Source organism: Pelodiscus sinensis, chromosome 19 (assembly GCF_052426305.1).
Source record: "Pelodiscus sinensis isolate ZL-2025 chromosome 19, ASM5242630v1, whole genome shotgun sequence".
NCBI lineage: Eukaryota > Metazoa > Chordata > Testudines > Trionychidae > Pelodiscus > Pelodiscus sinensis.
In genome coordinates, this window is record NC_143070.1 from 8360370 (window position 1) to 8383429 (window position 23060).

A 23060-nucleotide genomic window follows, 5' to 3' on the forward strand; every position below is an offset into this window, starting at 1 on the left:
TGGTGGCAAATTATTAGCAGAAATGGACTTTCTGCATTCAGCTATATTTTGGTGTGTATATTTGCCTAAAGGATGGGGGTCATTGTCAGTCTTTAAACGTTTTGCTGTATCATTTTATTTCTCTAGGATGGATCCTCGGCTGATGTAAAACTGTACCCATATTGTTTTATTTTACCCCAAAACTGAGTGGATGGAAATCAGGAGAGCTCATATACAGTGGAAGAATCTAGCACAAATATGTGCATACAAGATTGAAGTCTATTTAATTAAAAATAAAATGAATATTTTAAAGAAATCAGCCTAGAGTTATTCTAAACTTTAGTGCCTGAATCTTCATTGTATTACTGGATTATTTTGCTACTCTAATTTAACTGAATAGTGTAATCTATTACTGTACTAAAACTGGAGTAATGCCAGTTGTGAATTAGGCACACTTGGTCTGATTCTTATTATTTATACTAAGGGCTCTTCTACGCAAGGAAATTGACTGTAATAGCTACCATAGAATGACTGTACTGCTGTAACTTTGTATAACCCCACATTTTCAGAGCTGGCAGTAGGCGTAAGTAGACTAAGCAATTGCTTAGGGCCCCAGGTGGCTCCAGTGGCCCCCTGTTAATTATTATTATGTGTTGTGGGAAGGGGAAAATATTCTTGCTTAGGGAATCCAATAGCCTAACACTGGCATTTCTATTTTATAATTTATTCTTCTGTAACTTTATAATGTTATTCTCAACTCTACTATCTTTACAAAACCCCTCTCTTGCACAGGAGGGGAAAATAAGCGGCAGAAGGACTCTTGCTCAAGGGGGGGGGGTTGCGCAAGAAGGAGCAGTATAGACTTCTCCTTCTTGCGCAAAAGCCTCTTGCGCAAAAATGGTGGCTCATTTAGTATGCAAATAAGGCACGGCGATATTCATTGCTGTGCCTCATTTGCATATGTTCTTGCTCAAGACTGGGCAGTGTAGACATGGCCTTGTAGTGTAGAAATAGCCTCCGAGACCCTGAAACTTCATTTGCATATCCATGATGCATCGCGCAGTGTGACCCGTGTCCCTGGTCTGCAATGTCACACAAGGCGACGCCAGAGCAGTCCAGAAAGTGGACTGATGGAGACACACTGATGTCCCTTGCGCAGCAGGACAAACTGTACAAACGATGCTCCAGGGGACAGACCAGCCCCCACAGGTGTCTCCTAAGCAGGGACCAGCCACCTAGGGCAGGTCTGCACACACTGCTGCCTTATCCCCTGTCCATGTGCCATGCCTGGGCTGCTGCAATCCGGCAGCAACTATCCCCATAGCTTCTCCTGGTCTTCCCTCGGCCGTTCAGGGTCAGGTGCAAATCACCACGTGGGTGATAGTTCACATCACAGGACCACTGGATGTCTCCACGCTAGCACTCCACAAGGCCACCTGAGCCTCGGAAGAGGTTTGGGGTCCCTAAGAGGAACAGGAAATAGAGCAAGAATGTGGCTGCAAAAAGGATGGAGATGGATGTTTCTGCCACAACATCCTCTGGCAAGGAGTTCCACAAGTTGACTTTGTGCTATGTGAAGAAATACTTCCTTTGGCTTATTTGAAATTTGCTCCCTATAAATGTCATTTGGTCTCCATCTAGTTCTCGTATCCTGGGAAGAAGTAAATAACACTTCTTTATGATTTTTCTCCATTGATTATAGGATTGTAATTTGTTTACTTGATAGTAATTTCTCCTTTAGTCTTCCACTTGGAGAAACCTAAAATGTTTCAGCCATGGAAGTGTTTCTACTGAGAAATTGGCTGTAATACAAAACATCATATTTCCCCTTGGAAAACTTGATCTGCAACTAGAAAAAATCCAGTTTTTGACAGGAAGTGTTTACAATGACCAAACCCATTTATTTTCATTTCAAATTGAAAAGTTCATTCTGGTTTTACAAAGCAGGACTGTCGCTGCTCCCTTTGTTCGAACGACTGAACTGCCCTGACAGTAGGTCCTGCCATGGGAAAGGGATCCAGGCGACTCCCCAGACCCCCAGGCAGAGCATTGCCACTGCACTGTGCCAGCAGCGGGTGTATTGTGGGAACAGGTGAATCCCACTTCTCTAGCCACGTGTTCATGCACCTTTTGTCCTTTGATAGACACCCCTCAGATCCCGTGTTAGCTGCCTCGTCTCTAAGTTGTGCAGTGTGATACTTTTAATTGCTCCTCGTCCGGACCCACTCCATGCTCTTTGTCATCCCTGGCCCTGGCTCTGAATTTTTTCTGTTCCCCCAGGGTCCTTTACTCTAAGTCACCAGCCACTAGATCCTGAAGAACCCATGCTCAGAGGGACACTAATATGGCCCTTTCTGATTGAGCGGCATGTTTCCAGCCCTAGTTTGGGACTCAACAGACCTGGATCTACCAGTTTCCAGTGGGGTGACTTTAGGCAAAACACCGCCCCTTTCTCTGCCTCAGTTTCCCCTTCTGCAGAATGAGGATAATGAACCTTCTTTCCTTTGGAAAGTAGGGTGAGTGCTGCTGATGAGACAAGCTAGAGGCGCTTTGCCAATGTATCAACTGTCGTTAATGTGGGGGAAGGAAAAAACTACCAGGGAATTGGTCCCACCTGTGTGAAAGAGTTTCTAGCAGGAGCTGATTCCAGCTCAGGACCTACATTCAAGTCTAGGAAGAGAAGGGTCCATTATAGTATCCACGCTAGGGCTTAGACCAGTCCTATTAACAATTCCCCCCAGCCCTCCAACTTGTTACAGTGGCCTAATGTCTCAGGTGTTGGGGGAGGGGCAACTTTTACTGAATGGGCTTGTCTGGCCTGATACTCTGCTAAGGACTGACAAGCTGGGTGGAGCTGAGGGAGCAGCTCCTGGGGCGTTACTGCCCAGCCCGCTCGGCCCCAGACCCAGCTGCCATTCAGTGGGGTCCCAGGGGAACCCCTCAAACACCCAGAGGGGCCGGCCAGGGCCAGGTCATCAGCCTTGCAGGGGAGGGGTGGGTGTGGCAGTGACATCACAAAGGCCTGTGGCAGGACCTCAGCCTATTGGAGGACAGGGATGACCTCACAGAGAGACTCTGACAACAGCCAATCAGGACAGAGGCGCAAGGCCGGGGCAAGTTCAGAGATTCCCGCGGTTTGGCAGCAGCGCAGCCCCTTCCCAGGGTCTCTGCGGGGCCAGGATGGAGAATTGGGACCGAGGGGCGGGGGCAGGAGGAGCCTCATTGGCGTTTTCTACTTCCCTGCGGCCGGCAGTGCCGGACCCGGAGAGACAGTGGGAGCCTCAGAGAGGTTTGGAGCCTGCTCAGTTTGGTTCCCCTTTGCCCCCTCCCCTCCCTCTGTCTCGCCTTTTTCTGCGTCTTCCCCCCTTTCCCTCCCCCACCAAGCACGGTGGGTGGGTGTTGGGGCGGTCGGAGGCCTCACTCAGAGCTGAGCTGGCAGAGCGCTGGGAGCCAGAGGTGACCTGGCCCGTCCTTTCGGACATCTGTTGAGCCCTCTCCCCTCCCCCTGCTGCCTCCGAGCTCCCAGTCTCGCTGCGGATTGGTCGAGTGGGTGGTTATTGACAGGGGAGACTCGTGGCCTTTTGTTCTCTTTAAAACTGTTCTCGGTGAGTCGTTATTAATAGTTCCCAGCCATGCTGGAAGGGCCTAACACGTGGGGCTCTGCAGGGGTCTGTTCTGGGACGGTTCTCTTCAATCTCCATCAGTGATTTAGATATTGGCATAGAGAGGGCGCTTATTAAGTTTGCAGATGATACGAAGCTGGGAGGGGTGGCAAGTGCTTTGGAGGAAGGGTCAGAATTCAAAGTGATCTGGACAAACTGGAAAAATGGTCTGAGGTAAATAGGATGAAGCTTAATAAAGACAAATGCAAAGTGCTCCACTTCGGAAGGGACAATCCACGTCACACACACAGAATGGGAAGTGACTGTCTAGGAAGGAGTCCTGCAGAAAGGGATCTAGGGGCCAGAGTGCACCACAAGCTAAATAGGAGTCAAAAGTGTGACACTTGCAAAAAAAAGCAACCATGATTCTGGGAGGCACTAACAGGAGTGTGGTGAGCAAGACAGGAGAAGTCGTTCTTCCGCTCTGCTCGGCGCTGCTTAGGCCTCACTTGGAGTCGTGTCTCCAATTCTGGGCACCATGTTTCAGGAATGAATTGGAGAAATTGGAGAAGGCCTGGAGAAGAGCAACAAAAATGTGGAACAGTTTAGAAAACATGAGAGTGAAAGAACTGGGCTTGTTTAGTCTGGAAAGGAGAAGACTGAGAGGGGACATGAGAGCGGTTTTCACGTACCCAAAAGGGTGTCACAAGGAGGAGGGAGACAAACTGTTCCCCTTGGCCTCTGAGGACAGGACAAGGAGCAATGGGCTGAAACTGCAGCAAGGGAGGTTTAGGTTGGACATTAGGAAAATGTTTCTGCCTGTTGGGAAAACTTCCTGTCAGTGTTGTGAAACACTGGAACAAATTGCCTGGGGAGGTTGCGGAATCTCCATCACTGGGGATATTTCAGAGCAGGTTGCACAGACACCTGTCAGGGATGATCTAGACGGAGCTGGGTCCTGCCGTGAGGGCAGGGAACTGGACTTGATGGCTTCTCAATGTCCCTTCCCATTCTACTGTTCTGTGATTCACAGACCAGACGGATCAGTCCCAGACCAGCAGGGCTTGCGGGGGAGGTGTGTGTGTGTCGGCAGGAGGGGGAGTGATCAAGCTGTTTCTCTACCTACCTATCTCTGGGCAGTTCCCGAGTCTCTCTAAGGGGCAGGGCTGCTCACACACTTGCTGGCGGTGCCCATGAGCAGTGGTTGGGCTGTGGCTAGTTGTACAGCTCTGGGCTCTGATTGTCCAAGTGTCCCAAGGTGCTGGCTGGGGGCAGGACACCAGTCGTGTGGGGGGAGGGGACGGTGATGCCACAAAGGCCTGTGGGGGGAAGGAGCTGGGGGGGGGGGGGCTGAGCTCATGGAGATCCCCTGACATCAGCTGCAAGGCAGGGCAGCCTCAGACACCCCCCCCCCAGCCCTTTCTGGCTGTGTGGGAGCCCCCCAAAGAGGCGGGGCTGGAATCGCTCTGAGACCGACCCCTCGGGGGTGACCTGGGCCAACCCTTGGGACGTCCCCTGAGACCTCTCGGCCGCCCCCTCTCCCAGTCTCACTGCTGATTGGCTGAGCAGGGGGCCATGGAGAGGGAGGAGGTTTCCAGCGGTGACCCCGGCTCCTCTTCCTTTGCAGGCTCCGCACGGCGGGGTCTGGCCTCGGGCCGGCCCTGCGGGGGGACCTGCGGGCAGAGCCCCACACGGGCGCGCAGACAGCGGGGAGGTGAGCATGGGCGAGCAGGGGGAGGCTGTTTTCCTTTAGCACTGGGGGTGGGGGTGGGAAAGGGGAGACAGGGACCCTTGGTCAGGGCTGTGTTGGGCCCTTCCCCCTCCAGGGTCAGGGCTGGGAGTGGAAGTTGATCTCAGGGCCTGGCTGGTTCTGGTAACAAGAACCTCAAATCCCATCCCCTCCCCCTCACAACTCCCCCCCCCCCCCCCCACTATGGGATCCATCCACATTGCCCTAGTCTGGAGAGACAAGGCCCTTCCCAAGAGGATCCGACTCGCTCCCCTGAGCACCAGGGCCCAGCCCCGGGGATGGGGATGGGGGCTCGTTGGCACAGCCTGGGCACGGGTCGTGAGGAGGAAGGCGCCTGGCCCAGGGGGGTTGGGAGCAGGACTCTGATGGGCCCCGTCTCCTCCCTTCCATCCCAGCTCAGCACAGCCCCCAGTAGGGAGCTTGGGACCCAGCTGGGACGGTCCCTCGGGGGCCCAGCCAAGGACATCGGCCGGCCGGCCAGGGAGGGGGCTGACCCCTCTGCCCACTGCTGCTGGGCCAGAGGTGAGGGACCCCGCTGGGCAATGGGCTGCTAGAGCAGACACCGGCAGATGCCAGGCCGGGGGCCCTGTGGAAATGACCCGCCCAGGCTCCCACCTGCAATGGGAGTAGGGTTACCAGGTGAGTAAAAAAATATCGGACACACTTGATCTCAGATGAGGGTGGGGGGCCGGGCCGGGAGGGAGGCAGGGCTGGCCGGGCGAGGGAGGGGGGTTGGGGCGGCCAGTGGGAAGCAGGCCTGACGGGGGGGGAACAGGTCGGGGGCAGCGGGACTGGACGGGGGAGATGGGGGGGAACCAGTCGATGGGAATCAGGGCTGGGTGGGTTAGGTGCAGCGGGGCTGGCCGGGGGACATCGGGGGGAGAGGGGAAGAACTGGCTGCTGGAAGCAAGGCTGGCAGGTGCAGCGGGGCTGGCCGGAGGACATCGGGGGGAGGGGGAAGAACTGGCTGCTGGAAGCAAGGCTGGCAGGTGCAGCGGGACTGGCCGGGAAAGATCAGGAGGAGAAGTGGGGAGAACCGGCTGCCGGGAGGGTTGGGGGAGCGAATCGGCCGGCGGGGAGGGGACGTAGCCGGGCATGTGCAGATCCCAGGGTGCTGCCTGTTCCGCACACGGTCCTGGCGCAGCGCCAGTGAGTTCTGCTGCGGCTGCACAAGGCGCTTGCCCAGCGCTCAGGAGCACAGACGGGGCTTCCCCTCCCCCCAAGGCGTCACTCCAACCAGAGGCTCCCAGCGCCGATCGTGCCCCCTCCCAGCTCCTCACCCCCACCAGGCTTCCGTCGGGCGCCCAGCCGGAAAACCAGAAAGTCCCGACATTGCTCATGCCCGGTGAGTTCTGACTGTTCTCACCGGGCAGAGGGCACAAAAACTGGACTGTCTGGTCGGACACCGGACACCTGGGACCCTGAATGGGAGCCCTGGGGCAGCCGGATGCTGTGGGGGAACAGCTGGCATGGGGGGGGGGAGGCGGTAGCAGCTCCTGCAGTGATAGGCCAGAGGAGTCTGGCCCTGGGGGCCCTAGAGAGGCGCCGCCCAGGGCCAAGCCCCCACTGCCCCCTGGGTCCCGGGCCCCGCATATGACAGGCCCTTGCTGTCTTGGGACAGGAGGAGCCCGGCCACAGGGATGCACCAGCTCCCCCACCCCCAGCTTGGCTCCAGGGCCGGTGTTGCCTGCAGGGAAGGAGCTGCCAGCGAGAGTAGGAGCATCAGTCGGAGCTTTTCCTGCTCACGCCGGGACTGGAGCCATGGACCCGACCCGGCCCTGGACCGGGCACCAGGGGAGAAGGAGGAGCTGCCCTTCCCCCCCGCGGGGGATAGAACCTCCCCTCCCCCATCTCCTGTCCCTGGACAGGGACCTGCACAGCCCAGTGAGTCAGGGCCAGCTTATGGACTGTAGCCATTGGGCTGCACAGCCCTGACTAAAGGGGCAAGGTACCGACACTGGCCATTGGGCCACACTGGTTGGACTAAAGGGGCAAGAAACTGACCTTGGCCATTGGGCCACACTGCCCTTAGAAAAGGGGCAAGGTACTGACACTGGCCATTGGGCCACACTGGTTTGACTAAAGGGGCAAGAAACTGACCTTGGCCATTGGGCCAAACTTCCCATAGAAAAGGGGCAATGTACTGACTCTGGCCATTGGGCCACACTGCCCTGAGAAAAGGGGCAATTACTGACACTGGCCATTGGGCCACACTGCCCTTAGAAAAGGGGCAATTACTGACACTGGCCATTGGGCCACACTGCCCTTAGAAAAGGGGAAATGTACTGACACTGGCCATTGGGCCACACTGCCCTTAGAAAAGGGGAAATGTACTGACTCTGGCCATTGGGCCACACTGCCCTTAGAAAAGGGGAAATGTACTGACTCTGGCCATTGGGCCACACTGGTTTGACTAAAGGGGAAAGAAACTGACCTTGGCCATTGGGCCAAACTTCCCATAGAAAAGGGGAAATGTACTGACTCTGGCCATTGGGCCACACTGCCCTTAGAAAAGGGGCAATGTACTGACTCTGGCCATTGGGCCACACTGCCCTGAGAAAAGGGGAAATGTACTGACACTGGCCATTGGGCCACACTGCCCTTAGAAAAGGGGCAATGTACTGACTCTGGCCATTGGGCCACACTGCCCTTAGAAAAGGGGCAATGTACTGACTCTGGCCATTGGGCCACACTGCCCTTAGAAAAGGGGAAATGTACTGACTCTGGCCATTGGGCCACACTGCCCTTAGAAAAGGGGCAATGTACTGACTCTGGCCATTGGGCCACACTGCCCTGAGAAAAGGGGCAATGTACTGACTCTGGCCATTGGGCCACACTGCCCTGAGAAAAGGGGAAATGTACTGACTCTGGCCATTGGGCCACACTGCCCTGAGAAAAGGGGAAATGTACTGACTCTGGCCATTGGGCCACACTGCCCTGAGAAAAGGGGAAATGTACTGACACTGGCCATTGGGCCACACTGCCCTTAGAAAAGGGGCAATTACTGACTCTGGCCATTGGGCCAAACTGCCCTGAGAAAGGGGCCAGTACAGACTCTACCCACTATGCCGCTCTGCCCTAAGGCAAGCTCTGCCAGAGGGAAGCTGGGAGCCTGCAGGCTTTGTGGCGGGAGAAGCTGCCGTCCCCTCGGAACCAGGTGCAGGCTGCACCCAGCAACCCGATGGAGACGATTCCAGCCCAGAGACGGGGAGTGTCACGGCGCAGACTGAAGACTGAACAACCCGCCCAGTAACCAGGACCAGGCGAGGTCACAGACGGGACCAGGGCAGCGGAGGAGGAAACCGGCCGGCCAGGGCAGAGAGGGACCTGCTGAACCTCGGGGATCTGCTGAAGCTGGAACAGACGGAGGGGCCTCCCGTCGCGCCGCTTCCCCGAGACCCGAGCTCGGGCTGCCGGTGCCCTTCAGCCAGGACGCCGGGCACAGAAGCCCCAGCAACCGCGGCGCCTCGCAGCCCTGCCCTGGGCGTCGGAGGCCTGGCCAGGCCCTTCCCAGGGAGACTCCCATCCAGTGCAGATCCCTACAGCGGGGGTGGGGAACCTCAGGCGCGGGGGCCGGATGCAGCCCCGGCTGGCGGGGATCCGGCCCCTGAAGGTCGGGGCTCCCCCCTGCATTGGGGGCCCACGCTGGGGAGGGGAGGGGGGCTGTTTCTCACTTGTGTGCAGCCCCCCATAGATTTTTCTGTGGGTCAGTGGCCCCGACCCAGCAAAGGTTCCCCACCCCTGCTCTGTGGGGGGTAAAGGTCCCTGGGAACCTGACTAGGGCCCCACCCATTTCACAGCCAGGAGACGTGCAACGGGGGGAGAGGAGGGGATGGGGGAATGGTGAGGGGAGTCTGAGCTCCCCACGTGGTGAGGGACCTGGGGTGTCAGCTGCTCCCTGACCTGGCTGGGATGGGACAGGAGTTGTCCTGCCCCAACACGGGCACTCGTGGAGGGGGCAGATCAGAGCCACCCTGAGGGGCAGGGAGAAGTGAGGGTGGAACGGCTCTAGCCCTGCCCCACAGGCTGCTGGGAAGTGAAATTGGCACTCTTGGGATGCCCCCACCCCCATTGCACACAATCCTAGTCTGGGCCAGGACCCAGCCGGTCAGAGAGCCGGGAAATTTCCCAGGGAAGCCCCCGGGAGTGTGCCAGGGAGCAGTGTGGACATGGTCTGGCTGTGAAATGGGCGAGGTTGCAGGGGGACGCGATGGGGCCCTAGTTCCGGCGTATTCCCTGGAAGTTGTGGGAAAGGGTCTGCCAGAAACTCCTGGCCCTGTTGGTCTCCAGGGTCATTGGGGAATCCCCTAGTGCAGCCTTTCTCCAGCTGGGGCTCCCCACCCAAAAGGGGGTCCCAGGGCCAGGGGAGGGGGCTCGCGAGCAGGGTCACTGGCCGCCTGGGTTTTCCCAGCCATGACCTCGTCTTCAGGCCGCAAATCTTCCTCTGGGCAGATGTTTGGAAATATTAAAAACTGTCGGATTTCTCCCGGCTTTCCCAGCTGAGTGGCTGGAGAGCAGCGGCTACTGTCTGGCCATCCGGTTTGGGGGCAGCCCCATTGACAGCAGCAGCACAGGAGGAAGGGAGGCCTGGTCTGGTGTTGCCACCCTTCCTTCTGCACTGCTGCTGGCGGGGGGGCTGCCTTTCCATCTGGGTGGCTGCAGAGCAGCGGCCCCTGGCAGGTCACCCAGCTCAAAAGTCAGCGCCACCACCAGCTGCAGCGCAGAGGGAAGGGGACAGTGCTGCAGGGTGTGGGGCTGCCTTCTGAGCTGGATGGCTGGAGAGCAGTGGCTGTTGGCCAGGGGCCCAGCTTAGACGACGGCGTCCCTGCCAGCAGCAGCACAGAAGCAGGGTGGCTCCGTGTGGTGTCACTCCTACTTCTGCACCACTGCTGGCGGTGGCCCTGTCTTCCGAGCTGGGCGCCCCAGGAGCAGCCACGACTCTCTGGTCACCCGCTCGGCCGTCAGTGCTGCCCCAAGAGCGGTGCAGCAGGAAGTGCAGGAGGGGCGGGATTGCAGCACTTCCTTCAGCACCGCGGCGGGTGTCAGCCCTGCCTCCCAAACCGGGTGACCAGAGAGTGGGTGCCACTGGCCAGGGGCTACCTCAGAGGGCAGCGCCGATACCAGCAGCAGCACAAACTAGGGGTGTCAACGTGTGTAGCTGGCTACACGATTAACCGATACGTCTGGGCTTATTGGTTAATCCTGTCGCCTCCACACACCCCTCCCCCGGCTGCCTCGGGAACAGAAGCAGCAAGAGTGGGGGAAGATGGGAGCTGGTGTCTGCGGGGATCCAGCTATTAAGCTGCCTCCCCATGAGCACCAGATCCCATGGAGCTGCCTGGCCCGCACCATGGGCTGCTGCCTCTCATAGAGATGCAGCAACACGGAGGGTGAGTGAGTCAGGCAGGAGCTGGTGCACAGGGGAAGCAGCTTTTAAGACAGCTCCCCATGTGTATCAGCTCCTGTGGAACCACGTCTCACCCATCCCCCTCCACTGCTGCCTCCCTATCAGCGTGGGGGCAGGGCAGACATGAGATGAGATGTTCGGGGAACTATCTTCTAAGCCTCTATGTGAGCCCCCTTTCCTCCCTCGCTGTCTGACATAGAGGCGAGGGGGATGGGGGGTTGCTCGAGGGGAGCTGACTTAAAATCTAGTTCTCCGTGAGCACCAGTTCTGCGGAGCTGCCTGCTCCTGCCTCTCACACTCCAGAGGAGGCTGCTGCAGAGCAGCCTCTGTCTGGGGCGGGCACAAGCTCTCGTCGCACAGAGGCTGCTGTGTGGGATGCCGGTGCAGCCTCTGTCTGCTGTGTGGGATGCCGGTGCAGCCCCTCATTGCTGACTCAGGCACCAGGGACTATCGAATAATCGTGGAATTGCTACAGTTTGATGCAGTGACATGATTGTTCAGTGACTCCCTGTCTGACATCCCTAGCAAACAGGGAGGGCGGCCCTGGACGGTGCTCCCCTCGTCCTTCTCTGCCATCGCTGGCAACAGCGCCGCCACTCCCGCCGGGCAGCTGGACAGTCCGTGCTGTCTCCGGTAACAGTGCAGAAGGCAGGTGGGCTGCTGCAGCTTTGCCTCCCTGCCTTCCGCGCCGCTGCTGCTGGGTAAGGATGTTAAATAACGATTCATGGACAAGTTGAGGAGTCGATGGAATTTCCATTGGCTACTCGACTAGTCGATGGGCACTTTCTGCACTTTGAACTGGACAAGGGCCCCAGCAGGGCCTCCTGTGCACTTCAAAACGGGAACTCCGTGTGCAGCCCGGGGCCAGCAGGAAGTTCCACTGACTCGGCTTTACGAGGGTCCTTCCGCTTTGAAAGGCTCAGGGTCCTGGAGGCTCTTGTACATTTCTGAGTGGAAGCACCTGCATGGAGCCTGGAGTCAGTGGGGGACTCAGACCCCTGGCAACCCCGAGGTCCATGCGGCGCTGCTCCTTTGGAGAACCCCCTTTTCACACCTTTTCCCATGAGCAGGCAGCGCCAGCACCACCAGCAGCGCAGAAGGGAGGGCGGCCTGGTGTGGCGGTGCCTCCCTTCCCTCTGCACTGCTGCGGGCAGAGGCTCTGCCTACTAATGGGGAGGCTGAGGAAGTTACAAGGGGCCAGGTGCCCAACCTGGATGGCAACCCCACCGCCAGCAGCAACGCAGGAGGGAGGGGAGCTGGTCTGATATCGCCACCCTCCCTGCTGTGCCGCTGCTGGCCGTGCCTCTCACTGCTCAGCTGGGCAGCTAGAGAGCGCAGGTACCATGTGCACAAGGCCGCCTGACCCAGCAGAGCCACCCTCCCTTCCGTGCCACTGCTGGGGGCAGCCCTGCCTGCCACACTGACGCTACGTCTAGACGACAGGCTTTTGTCCACAGAAGTTTTGTCGACAGATACTGTGGACAAAGCTTCTGTCAACAAAGAGCATCTAGACTACGTCCAGTTCTGTAGACAGAGCAAGCCGCTTTGTCGACATGACAGTGTAGACGCAAAGGGCAGTGGAGATGCAATAGCGCCTTCTGGTGACAGAACTCTCTCGACAAAAGGCGTTATTCCTCGTACAATGAGGTTTACAGCTGTCGACAAAAGAGCCGAGTCAACAGAACTCAGCAGCAGTGTAGACGCAGGTATAATTGTGTCGACAAAAGTCCACTTTTGTCGACAAAACCCTGTAGTCTAGACATACCCTGAGTGCCCTGCGAGAGGCCCATGCTGGCAGGACACCCAGCTGCAAAGTCAGCGCCAGCAGCAGCACAGGAGGAGGGGAGGCCTGGTCTGGTATCTCAGCCCTTCCTTCTGCACCGCTGCAGGTGGTGGCGCTGCCTTTGGACCTGGGCAGCAGCAGGGCAGAGGCTGCTGTTGTGGGGCCCAGATTGGAGGGGGCCCCACTGAGCAGCGAGTGAGGGGTGGTCACTGACGGCTCCCCCAGCTCAGAAGTCAACGCCACCCCAGCAGCAGCGCAGAGGCAGGGTGGCCTGGCATGTTGTTGCCACCGTTCCTTCCGCACTGCTGCTGGCAGGGCTGCCTTCTCCGCTGGGGACCACAGAGCAGGGGCCACAGGGGAGGTGCCCAGCTCGGAGGGCAGCTCCGCTCCCAGCAGCAGCGCAGAAGGAAGGGGGAGTGGCTGCCATTGCATCCTTCCCTCTGCCCCCTGCTGGGGGCATCGCTCCCTTCCAAGCTGGGTGGCCAGAGCGAGCGGGATCCCAGCTGTGGGGTCAGTGCCAACAGCAGCAGCAGCGCAGGAGAAGTGGAGGCAGCGATGCCGTTGCCACCCTTCCGTCTGCGCCGCTGCTGGCCAGGTTGGGGGCAGAGAGCAGCTGCCCCTCCAGCCGCCCAGCTGGGGAGGCCAGGAGAGATCAGGGACATTTCTTCTTATTTCCAAACTCCGCTGGGATGGGGACCTGGGGACTGAACACGAGGCCACGGCTGGGAAAGCCCAAACGTCCGGTGCCCCTGTGAGCGACCCTCCTGCCCTCGCCTTGCCGCCCCCTTCTGGGCAGGGACCCCCAGGGGGAGAAACGCTGCACTAGGGGATTCCTCTACGACCCCGAGGCCCACCACGGCCAGGAGTTCCCGGCAGCCCCTTTCCCACCACTTCCACGGAGGAGGCGGCAGGTTCTCAGGGGAGGTTTCCCCAACTCAGAGATCTGCCTGGATGGAGAGTGGAGGAGCAAAGGGAGGGCCTGGCCAGGATCGCCCAGGGCCAGGGCAGGGCTCACACGGCAGCACCCATGGCAGGGAGTGGCCAGAGACTCCTGGGAACCGACGGGTGTGAAAAGAAACCTGCTGCTCAGCCAGGCCCAAAACTCTGTGTCTGCCGGCCACTGGAGCCAGCCCAGATGTATCCAGCCTCCCGCTGACTCTGGAGTCCCTGCTGCCTTCTCCTGCATTGCCGGGAAGAGGAGAAGTGATTCGTGGTGTCCGAGAGATGCTCCTTCAACGCCAAAATCTCCACCCACCTCAGGGGTAGCAACAGCAGGAGCCAAGTAAAAAAATTGTGAGATTGGTTTAAAATAAAGAGATTGAAGATAAATCAACCAATAATGGATTGTATGAGCTTTGATTTCTGGGCCTTAAGCACACGCGCGGGTCGGTCTCAGCCATTCCCTGCAAACCGAAGGACTTGAAACACTTTTCCCATGACAGCCAAGGGGGCGGCTACACCCCAGGGCCTGTGGGGACAGAGCGGTGCCAGCAGAGCCCCTCACTGGGATGCAGCCCACAGGCACAGCCCCCTCCCCAGGCAAAGCCCTCCCAGACTCCTGGCTGGAGCAGTCATGCCTAGGGCTATGTCTAGACTGCAAGCCTCTTTCGAAAGAGAGCGTCTAGACTGCACGCGGAACTTTCGAAAGAGCAAGCCGCTTTTTCGAAAGAAAGCACCCAGTGAGTCTGGATGCTCTCTTTCGAAGAAGCCCTATTTACATTCAAGAACGTCTTCTTTCGAAAGAAGCACTTTCGAAAGAAGGCGTTCTTCCTCGTGAAATGAGGTTTACCGCCGTCGAAAGAAAAGCCGCGTTCTTTCGATTTAATTTCGAAAGAACGCGGCTACAGTCTAGACGCAGGTGAAGTTTTTTCGGAAAAAGGCTACTTTTCCCGAAAAAAACCCTGAGTCTGGACACAGCCTAGGAGTCAGAGCAGGGGCTGTGGGTCATAGCTGGTGTCAGGAGTCCCAGAGCAGCCCAAAGGCCGGTCTCATGGGCTCAGACTTGAACGGCCGAAGGAACCATCATGAGCATCTGGTCTGACCCCCTGCACCTTGCAGGCCTCAAAACCTCCCCCACCCCTCCGGCCCCAGCTCCACTTGCCCCCCAGCTCCACTTGCCCTGGCTGTTACTGACGCCCCCACGTCACGGCTCAGTGATGGCAAGGGATGGAGAATCCCCCGTTGCACGACTTGGTCTCTGCAGAGGGGGGCAGCCGCATCCACCCAACCCCCACGGGCTCTGCCCGTCTGACCCCTTGACAAGCCCTTCCCCCCCCACACACGGGGTCAGTCGGAGCAGGCGTGTTCTGGCCGGAGCCCCCAGCCACACGGCGGGGAAAGAATTGTCTGGAGCAGCTCAGCACTGGGGAGCCCCCGTTTCCCTCTGCGGAGCGCGGGGCAGCCGGTCCAATTCCTCCCACCCATGTCAGTCCAAGGGCCGCCGATGGGAGCTGGCAGCACAAACGCTCCCATTCCCGCCCAGTCGCCTGAGCCCCCGTGTCCCTGGGCCCAAGCCCTGGGCCCTGCTGGCCGAGGAGCAGGGACTCCAACCGCCACACGCTGAGCCCCCAGGAACAATCCCCGCCCTGGGCCCCTTCCTAGCAGCCCTGGCGTCTCTCCCCTCACGCGGCCTGTGGGCACGGCCCGTCCGAGGGCCTCCCTGGCTACAGCTGCTGCTGGAGGCTCCTGCCCCCTCGGCTCCCCTGGGCCCGGAGCTCCCTGCGCATCCTCCTCCTCCTGCAGTCGGCCTGGCCTGAGCGGCTCCAGAGGCTTTTCTACTCCGCTCCCTCGGGGGGCAGGCCCAGCAGGACGGGGGGGCTGATTCTCAGGGCAGGGTTGATGCCCCCCCAGCCCCCGGTCATCTGAAGCAGGGGGCTGAGCCCGCCAAAGCTCATGATCCCACCTGCATGTTTTATTGGTCTGTAAAGTGCTACCAGGCCATTTGTTGTTTGCCCAGAGCGAGGGCTGAGGAGGAAGGTCCGGCCTGGGGCTCACAGCCGGTTGTGCTGGGGGTGGGTAAGGCAGAGGATGCAGGCCAGGCAGAGGCCTAAGAGGGTCTGTCCATGGCCAGAGAGGGGATCCCAAGGAGCGACTGTCTCGAGTTGCAGCTGGGGAGCTCTGGGGTGGGTATTAGGGGAAACGATTTCACTGAGGCTGGTGAAACGCTGGAGCGGGAGGCCTGGGGAAGGGGGGAATCTCTGTCCTGAGAGGATTTTAAGGCCAGACCGGACAAAGGCCTGGCTGGGGTGAGTGAGTTGGGCTGGGCCCTGCTCTGAGCAGGAACAGGACGAGCTGACTCCTCAGGGCCCTTCCAGCCCAGTGATTCTAGGACTCTGCACCGGGGCAGAGAGGGGGGTCCCAGGAGATGTTCCCAGGAGCACCAGGCCTGGAGGCTAGAAGAGGGATGTGAGGGGTGCACTGGGCACTGGAACTAGGACGTGGTTTCTCCTGGGCGTGTGTGTTGCTTTTGCTCACACTCAGCTGAACGGCAACATTTCCTCCATCATCATCATCAGACTAGTGAACACAACAGCCCCGACCTGCTCCCGGGGGGATGCTCAAAGGAAGCACCAGAAACTACGTCAGCTGGTCCAGCTGCCCCTGAAACACAGGCCAGGGGTGAAGATTTTCTACCCGTTAACTCTGCATCCTGTGTCATCAGTGCACACACAGCCCAGCACTGCCTGTGCCCCCCGTCCAAACCCCACCCCCCATCTCCCGCAGCCTAGAAACTTCCCCACCCAGACACCCCCATGAGACCAGCTAGTCTCCTATTATCAGTCACCAACCCCCCATGTACCTGAAAAACTGCCAGTCTGTGCCCCACACACACAGCCCCCTCTGCCAGCCACTGCCCCACATCCCTGACTACCTGCCAGTCTGAGCCCCACAGACAGAGCCCCCCTCTGCCAGCCCTTCCCCCATGTCCTTAACTAACTGCCAGTCTGTCCCCACAAACAGCCCCTCTCTGCCAGCCTCTGCCCTATGTCCCTGACTATCTGTAAGTTTGTGCCCCACAGACAGAGCCCCCCTGCCAGACCCGGTGGTACAGGGTGTACAAGGCTCATGGCTAATTTGCCCTCCCCCCTGGCTTCTCTCCATGGTTGGTGAGGGGCTCCCCCTGCACCCTCCCACATCAGACCCGGCTCCCAGGGCCAGGCTGTGACGGGCGACGGGGTCACCGCTCCCTGCTGTGTCCTGTCCAGCCGCAGGCCGAGGGGGAGCCACACCCGGCTGGAGTCCTCCCGCCCTGAGCCGGAGCTGAGCCGGGGGGTCTGACGCTCCCTGAAGCACCCAGGAGAACATGGACGGTAAGTGGAGTCGGGGGCCGTGGTCGTGGGGAGCTGCCGCACTCAGGGGGGCTGGGGAATTCCCGGAACCTCGACCCCCAGCGAAATCTCCCCCGACATTCCCAAGAGGAGCGGGCAGGGAGAAATCTCTGCTGTCCTGATCACGGGCATGGAAACCTCAGCCCTGCCCCCGCAGACACACACACACAGCGGGAACCCAGAAATCATCTCTCCCTCCCCTCTCAGTGTTCAGTCCCTTCTCCCCCACAGCCTGAGTTCCTGCCTCCCCTCCTCTGCCAGGCTGTTCGCTGCCTCTTCTTGTCTTTGCAAAATATACTGTGAGGCAGAGACTTTTGTGGGTTTTCCTGCCTCCATCCACAGTCTGGGGGCCTCTGGATACCCCTGTCCCTGCCCCTCCCGATGCAGGATGATTTAGCCCATCCTAACATGTCACAGTGTCGGCCTGTTTACCCCCCTGCACCCCTGAGAACTTTCTAGATCCCCCTCCCTCCAGGGAACGTGGTTCCCAGCCTTGGGCTCTAAGTGCGGATTCTTACCATGTCCACCGGTGATGCCTGCAGGGAAGTTGTGACGTCGCGGGGTCTGTGTTCACTCTGTTTGCCTGGTGGTGCTGTATGTGAGTCTACTGTCCTGTGCTGTTCTGTAATAACTCTGTGTGTGTGCATGCCTCAGTTTCCCTGGGCACTGCAACACGGCTTGTCTGAGGAAGGGGAAGGCTGGACATGACTCACTGTGGAGGTGAATGTGTCTCTCCTGTCCTGAGTCTCGTGTCCTGAGGACCAGGGGGCCGCAGACAAGACCTTCGACCAGGAAGGGGAACAAAGGGGAGGGCGGGGCTGACTCCAGGATGGTGACGAGGGTCTGGGGGGAAGGGTCACTCTTAGTTGGGTTAGGATGAGGGAGGGGGATTGAGCAGGAAGGGGGGAGCCGGGCCCAGAGCCCTTTTCTCAGAGAGGAATGGTCCTGCCTGCTCCTGGTTCCTGTGTTAACAAAGATCCCGCACTGCGCTGTGTCCTGTGAACCGATAAACCTTCAGTTCGACTTGCCGGTGAGAGTCGTGTCTGGCTGCGGATGGGGGTGCAGGCCGGTGACTCCCCCACAGCCCGTGACAGAAGCAAAGAGCCAGGATGGGAGAGATGGGGCCTCCTGTCTCCTTTCCCCAGCCAGAGTTCACAGGGCTCCCCCCCTCCCCTTTGAGCTTCTGCGGAGGTAAGTGAAGGTGCCCGGCTGCAGGGTTTGTGCTGGGGCTTGAGGCTTAAACCTGAGCTGTCTGCTCAGTGGCAACCCCCGCAGGCCCTTCCATAGCCCGGCCGGCAGAGCGAGGGCTGTAGCGGGTGCTCAGCTAGTGACTGTTGGTGGCTGGCTGGACTCTGGCTCCAAGGGGAGCGTCTCCTCCCTCCCCTAGCTGGGCAGAGTGAGAGGAGAGAGGAAGGGCTCGGGGGCTCCCAGCCCGAACCCAGCTGCAGCCAATACACCTGGACGTGTGGGTGCCTGGACATGCCACTTCCCTCACCCCCTGGACCCAATCCTGCTGTAGCTGGGATCTTCCATGGCCCGGTCACCACTTCCCAGCCGGAGCCCCCAGGCCCAGACTTACCCGGGCAGACCCCTCTACCTGGCTTGAACCCAGCCATGGTCGGTCTTCTCACACCTGTGGTGTGTCCCTTCCCCTGGCCCAACCTAGCCTGGGACCGGCCCTGCTGCGGCTGGGGAGGGAGGCCTGGGAGCGGGGCCCAAAGGGGACACCTGTTGCATAAATTGCTAGTTTCGTCCCCTGGGGGCTAGTTCAATTTGCTTCAAGAAGAGAGTCACACTTTCAGGCTGGGTCCAACTCTATTTTATTGTTTGCAAACAAGTTCGGCCGAGGAGCTCAGTGCTCAAAGCAAGGTCGAACTTGAGCATCGCCTGAGCTGAAACTTTTATAGATTTCACATTCCTTCTGGTCAGCGTGTCGCAACGTGATTGGTCACTGCAAGTTTACTCAGTTCCCTGGCAGAAAGTTTAGCAGCATCTAAGACATGCGCAATCAGCTAAATGATACGTGCTGTTTCGAGCTTAAGCAATGGAGGGGAAGAAGCACACTTAGTTTTTACTACACCCTGGCCCATGAGCCCCCTCCAGCCGGCCACAACCCCTCCCGTGTGCTCCCCCGCAACTCTCCCTTTCCCCGCCCGTGGCCCCCCTCCCGCGGCCAGCCACCCCCGCCTGTGTTCTCTCCCCTGCAACGCCCCTGCCTGTGAACCCCCCCTTGCCTGGCTGTCCCCCCCCCACCTGTGTGCCCCCGCCCCCAACCTCCACCCTCTCTTCTCCTCCCCCGGGCCTATTTCCTGGGCCTATTTTGATTTCCAGTCTGCCCCTGGCCACTAATCCCCACCCAGGGACAGATGGTGCCTGAGGGGAAGAGTCTCAGATCGGGGGGAGTAAATCTCTTCGCTCTGTCACTGGCCGGTGGGATGAACCTCAGGAGCGAAGGCCGAGACCTCAGGGCTGCTCCCCACTCAGAGCCGGGCGCCCCTGGAGGCAGGAGAGTCCCTGAGTCACTGCCCAGCTGGGGCAGATTCTGTCCCTGAGGCCATCGACCCCCCAGGGCTGAGCTCTGCCCCTCATGCTCTGATTCTCCCCCCCGCACAGCCAACGTGACTCTGGATCCAGATATGGCGCATCCCCAGCTCGTCCCGTCTGAGGATGGGAAACGTGTGAGATGGGCAGACACATGGCAGCCAGTGGCTGACACCCCGGAGAGATTTGACACTAGCCCCTGTGTGCTGGGCCGAGAGGGCTTCACCTTGGGGAGACATTACTGGGAGGTGGAGGTGGGGGATGGCCAATGGGCTGTGGGGGTGTCCAGAGAGTCTGCGAGCAGGAAGGGATGGATCAGCCTGAGCCCCCAGAGGGAGGTCTGGGCTGTGCAGTGGTGGCAGGATCAATTCCAGGCTCTCACTGACCCTCACACCCCCCTGCCCCTGAACCACCCCCCCCCCCCCCAGGATCCGGGTTTGTCTGGACTGTGACCGGGGGCAGGTGACATTTATCGATGCTGCTACCGAGGTCCTGATCTTCACTTTCCCGCCGGGCTCCCTCCCTGGGGAGAGAATCTGACCATTGATCTAGGTGTTGGGGGGAACCGAGCTCCAACTGTCCCCCTGACACCAGCCTCTGGCCTCACACCCCGGGTATGTCTACACTACAGCGCTAATTCGAACTAACTTAGTTCGAATTAGTTAATTCGAACTAAGCTAATATGAACTAACGCGTCAGAACTAAAAACTAGTTCGAATTAGCGTTTTGCTAATTCGAACTAGCATGTCCTCATTAAGTGGACCCTGAACCGGGCTAAAGGATGGCCGGAAGCAGTGCCGGCAGGGCATCAGATGAGGACTTAGAGCGTGGAGCTGCTGTCTCAGGCTAGCCGAGGGCTGCGCTTAAAGGGACCCGACCCCCACCCCGGACAGACAGTTCTCAGGGGTGCCCCGCTTGCAAAGCAGTCCTGGCTTGGAGTGCCCCGAGTGCCCACACTGGGCACATCACAGCACTCGGCCATCAGTACGGCTGCACTTGCCGCAGGCTGCCATCTGGGGAGAGGGGGCAATTGGGGGGCTGCAGGAGAGCTTCCACCCCCAGAAGCCCGCAGAGCCAGCCCAGTCCTCCCCATCGGGGGCTCGTACCCCATTCCTCCCTCACCTCCTTCCACTTACCCTTCCCTAGCCCCTTTTCTTGATGTACAAAATAAAGGACAATTGTGTTCAAAAATGGAATCTGTCTTTATTGAACAAAACTGGGGGAGACTGGGAAAAGGAGGTGGGAGAGGGGAAGAGAAAGGCTGGGAGAGGGGAGGGCAACTAAAATGATCAGGGGTTGGGAACAGGTCCCATATGAAGAGAGGCTAAAGAGACTGGGACTTTTCAGCTTAGAAAAGAGGAGACGGAGCGGGGACAGGATAGAGGTCTATAAAAGCAGGAGTTGGGTGGAGAGGGTGCATACAGAAAAGTTCTTCATTAGTTCCCATAAAGAAGGACTAGAGGACACCAAAGGAAATGAATGGGTAGCAGGCTTCAAACTAGTAAGAGAAAGTTGTTCTTCACAAAGCAAAGAGTCAACCTGTGGAACTCCTTGCTGCAGGAGGCTGTGAAGGCTAGAACTAGAACAGAGTTTAAAGGGAAGTGAGATCAAGTCATGGAGGCTGGGTCCATGGAGTGGTATTAGCCAGGGGGTAGGAGTGGTGTCCCTGCCCAAGGTTTGTGGAAGGCTGGAGATGGATGGCACGAGACAAATGGCTTGGTCACTGTCTTCGGTCCATCCCCTCCAGGGTCCCTAGGGTTGGCCACTGTCGGCAGACAGGCTACTGGGCTAGATGGACCTTTGGTCTGACCCAGGACGACCATTGTAAGCTCAGGGCTCAGGATCGGGGGTCTCAGTGGACCCCCTTGATTTTCATGCATACCTGCTCCTGGGTGGCCAGGCTGGCAGCTATGCTGCCCAAGCTGGCCACTTTCCTGTGCCTAGTGCAGAGATTGTGGACGAGGTCCACGATGTCCGCACTAGCCCAGGCGGGTGCCCACCTCTTGCGGTCCCGGGCAAGCTCCCGGGAGCCGCCAGCCTGGTCCCGGGAAGAGGGGGAGGGCTGGGGGGCATCGGGTGGGTGGCTCGAGCCATGCCAGGTGCAGGGTCTGCTGGGTGGGTGCTGGCAGGCTTGCACCTGGCATGGGCACTGTAGCCAGCCTGTGCCCGTTTAAGGAGTCCGGGGCCGGGAGGTAGGCAGTAGAGTTTCCCTGGTGTTGGCCAGAGTGGCCACCAGGGAAACCTGGGGAGGGCTAGCCTCCCACTAGTTCGAATTAAGGGGCTACACACCCCTTAATTCAAACTAGTAAATTCGAACTAGGCTTAATCCTCGTGGAATGAGGATTACCTAGTTCGAACTAAGCGCTCTGTTAGTTCGAATTAAATTCAAACTAACGGAGCGCTAGTGTAGCGCCTATGAAAGTTAGTTCGAACTAACGGACGTTAGTTCGAACTAACTTTGTAGTGTAGACATAACCCCCAGTGTCTGTGACCCTGGAGGACTCCCCTGTACCCAGCCCTTGGCTCCTCCTCTCTATTATCCTGAAACCTCCTCCCTCCCCTCACAGATCCGGACAAGGGAGGTGGAAGGAACCTACTTCAGCCCCAGGGAGCAGACAGGCCCTCAAGGGCAGAGGTGAGGGCTGGGCAGGGACAGAACTAACAGCGGGGCTGGGGACAGGCAGAGGTGAGGGCTGGGTAGGTATCTCTCCAATGGGCACCAGGGGGAGAGACTGGGACGCCGGCCACCACGTCCCCCTGGCACAGCAGGGGTTGTGGCCATGTTTGGTGCAGCGGTGTCATGGCGCAGCCTCCAGCTGCCAGTGCAGAGCAGCCAACAGGTGTCACTAGAGGGCGCTGTGCTCCGGTTGATCAAGCCATGTCACACAAGGCATTTGGTTCATCATTCCCAGAGCAAAAGAGTCTTCCTCAGTATCTCAGACATCCCTGTAACGAGTTTTACTGCGCTCAGTTCAGGAGCAGTTTGAAAAGCTCTCTATGTATGTGGATGGAACCCCAAGGAGATGACCTGGATTCCTGGGGCTCTGTCTGCTGGCAGCTCAGGGACAGGCGCAGGGAGTTTGCCTTGGCTCCCCCTCCCTACCAGGGACAGAGTCTGCCCGGCAACCCATAGGGAGTGAGATGCCCCTCCAAGGGAGTTCAGGAGGGGAAGGAGGAGCCATTGGTTGGAGAGTCTGGAGCCAGCCAGGGAAGGGGAAGCTGGCTGTGTGGGAGCTAGTGAACCCCAGGCCTGCATGCAGGGTTCCCCCTGAGAACTAGCCTCTAGGGACCAGAAGGCAGGATCCCTCAGCTGGGTTTATGTCTCCACTGTTGATTCCCAGTTTGTGGAGTTTGCTGGGAGGCTTCCCCAGCGAGGCAGAGCTGGCTCTCCCGCTCCCTGGGTGAGACCAGCCACCATGGTCAGCTCTGCACTGTCTGCTGGTTCGGGGCTGCTGCCTGCTGTGTGTGTGTCTGAATGCTGGGGTAGGAGATTATAGTTTGAATTTTGGTGCAGTTGTGTGGCCTGAACCCCTTTGTGATGAGGGGAAATTCCGGGATTGAAGCAGCCTGATTCCTGCCTGAAGAGGATCCCTGCCAGAAGAGAGCAGCCCCTCTGCAGTGACGGAGTCATCTCTGAACCTGAGGCTCATCCATGGAGTGTGCGAGTGCA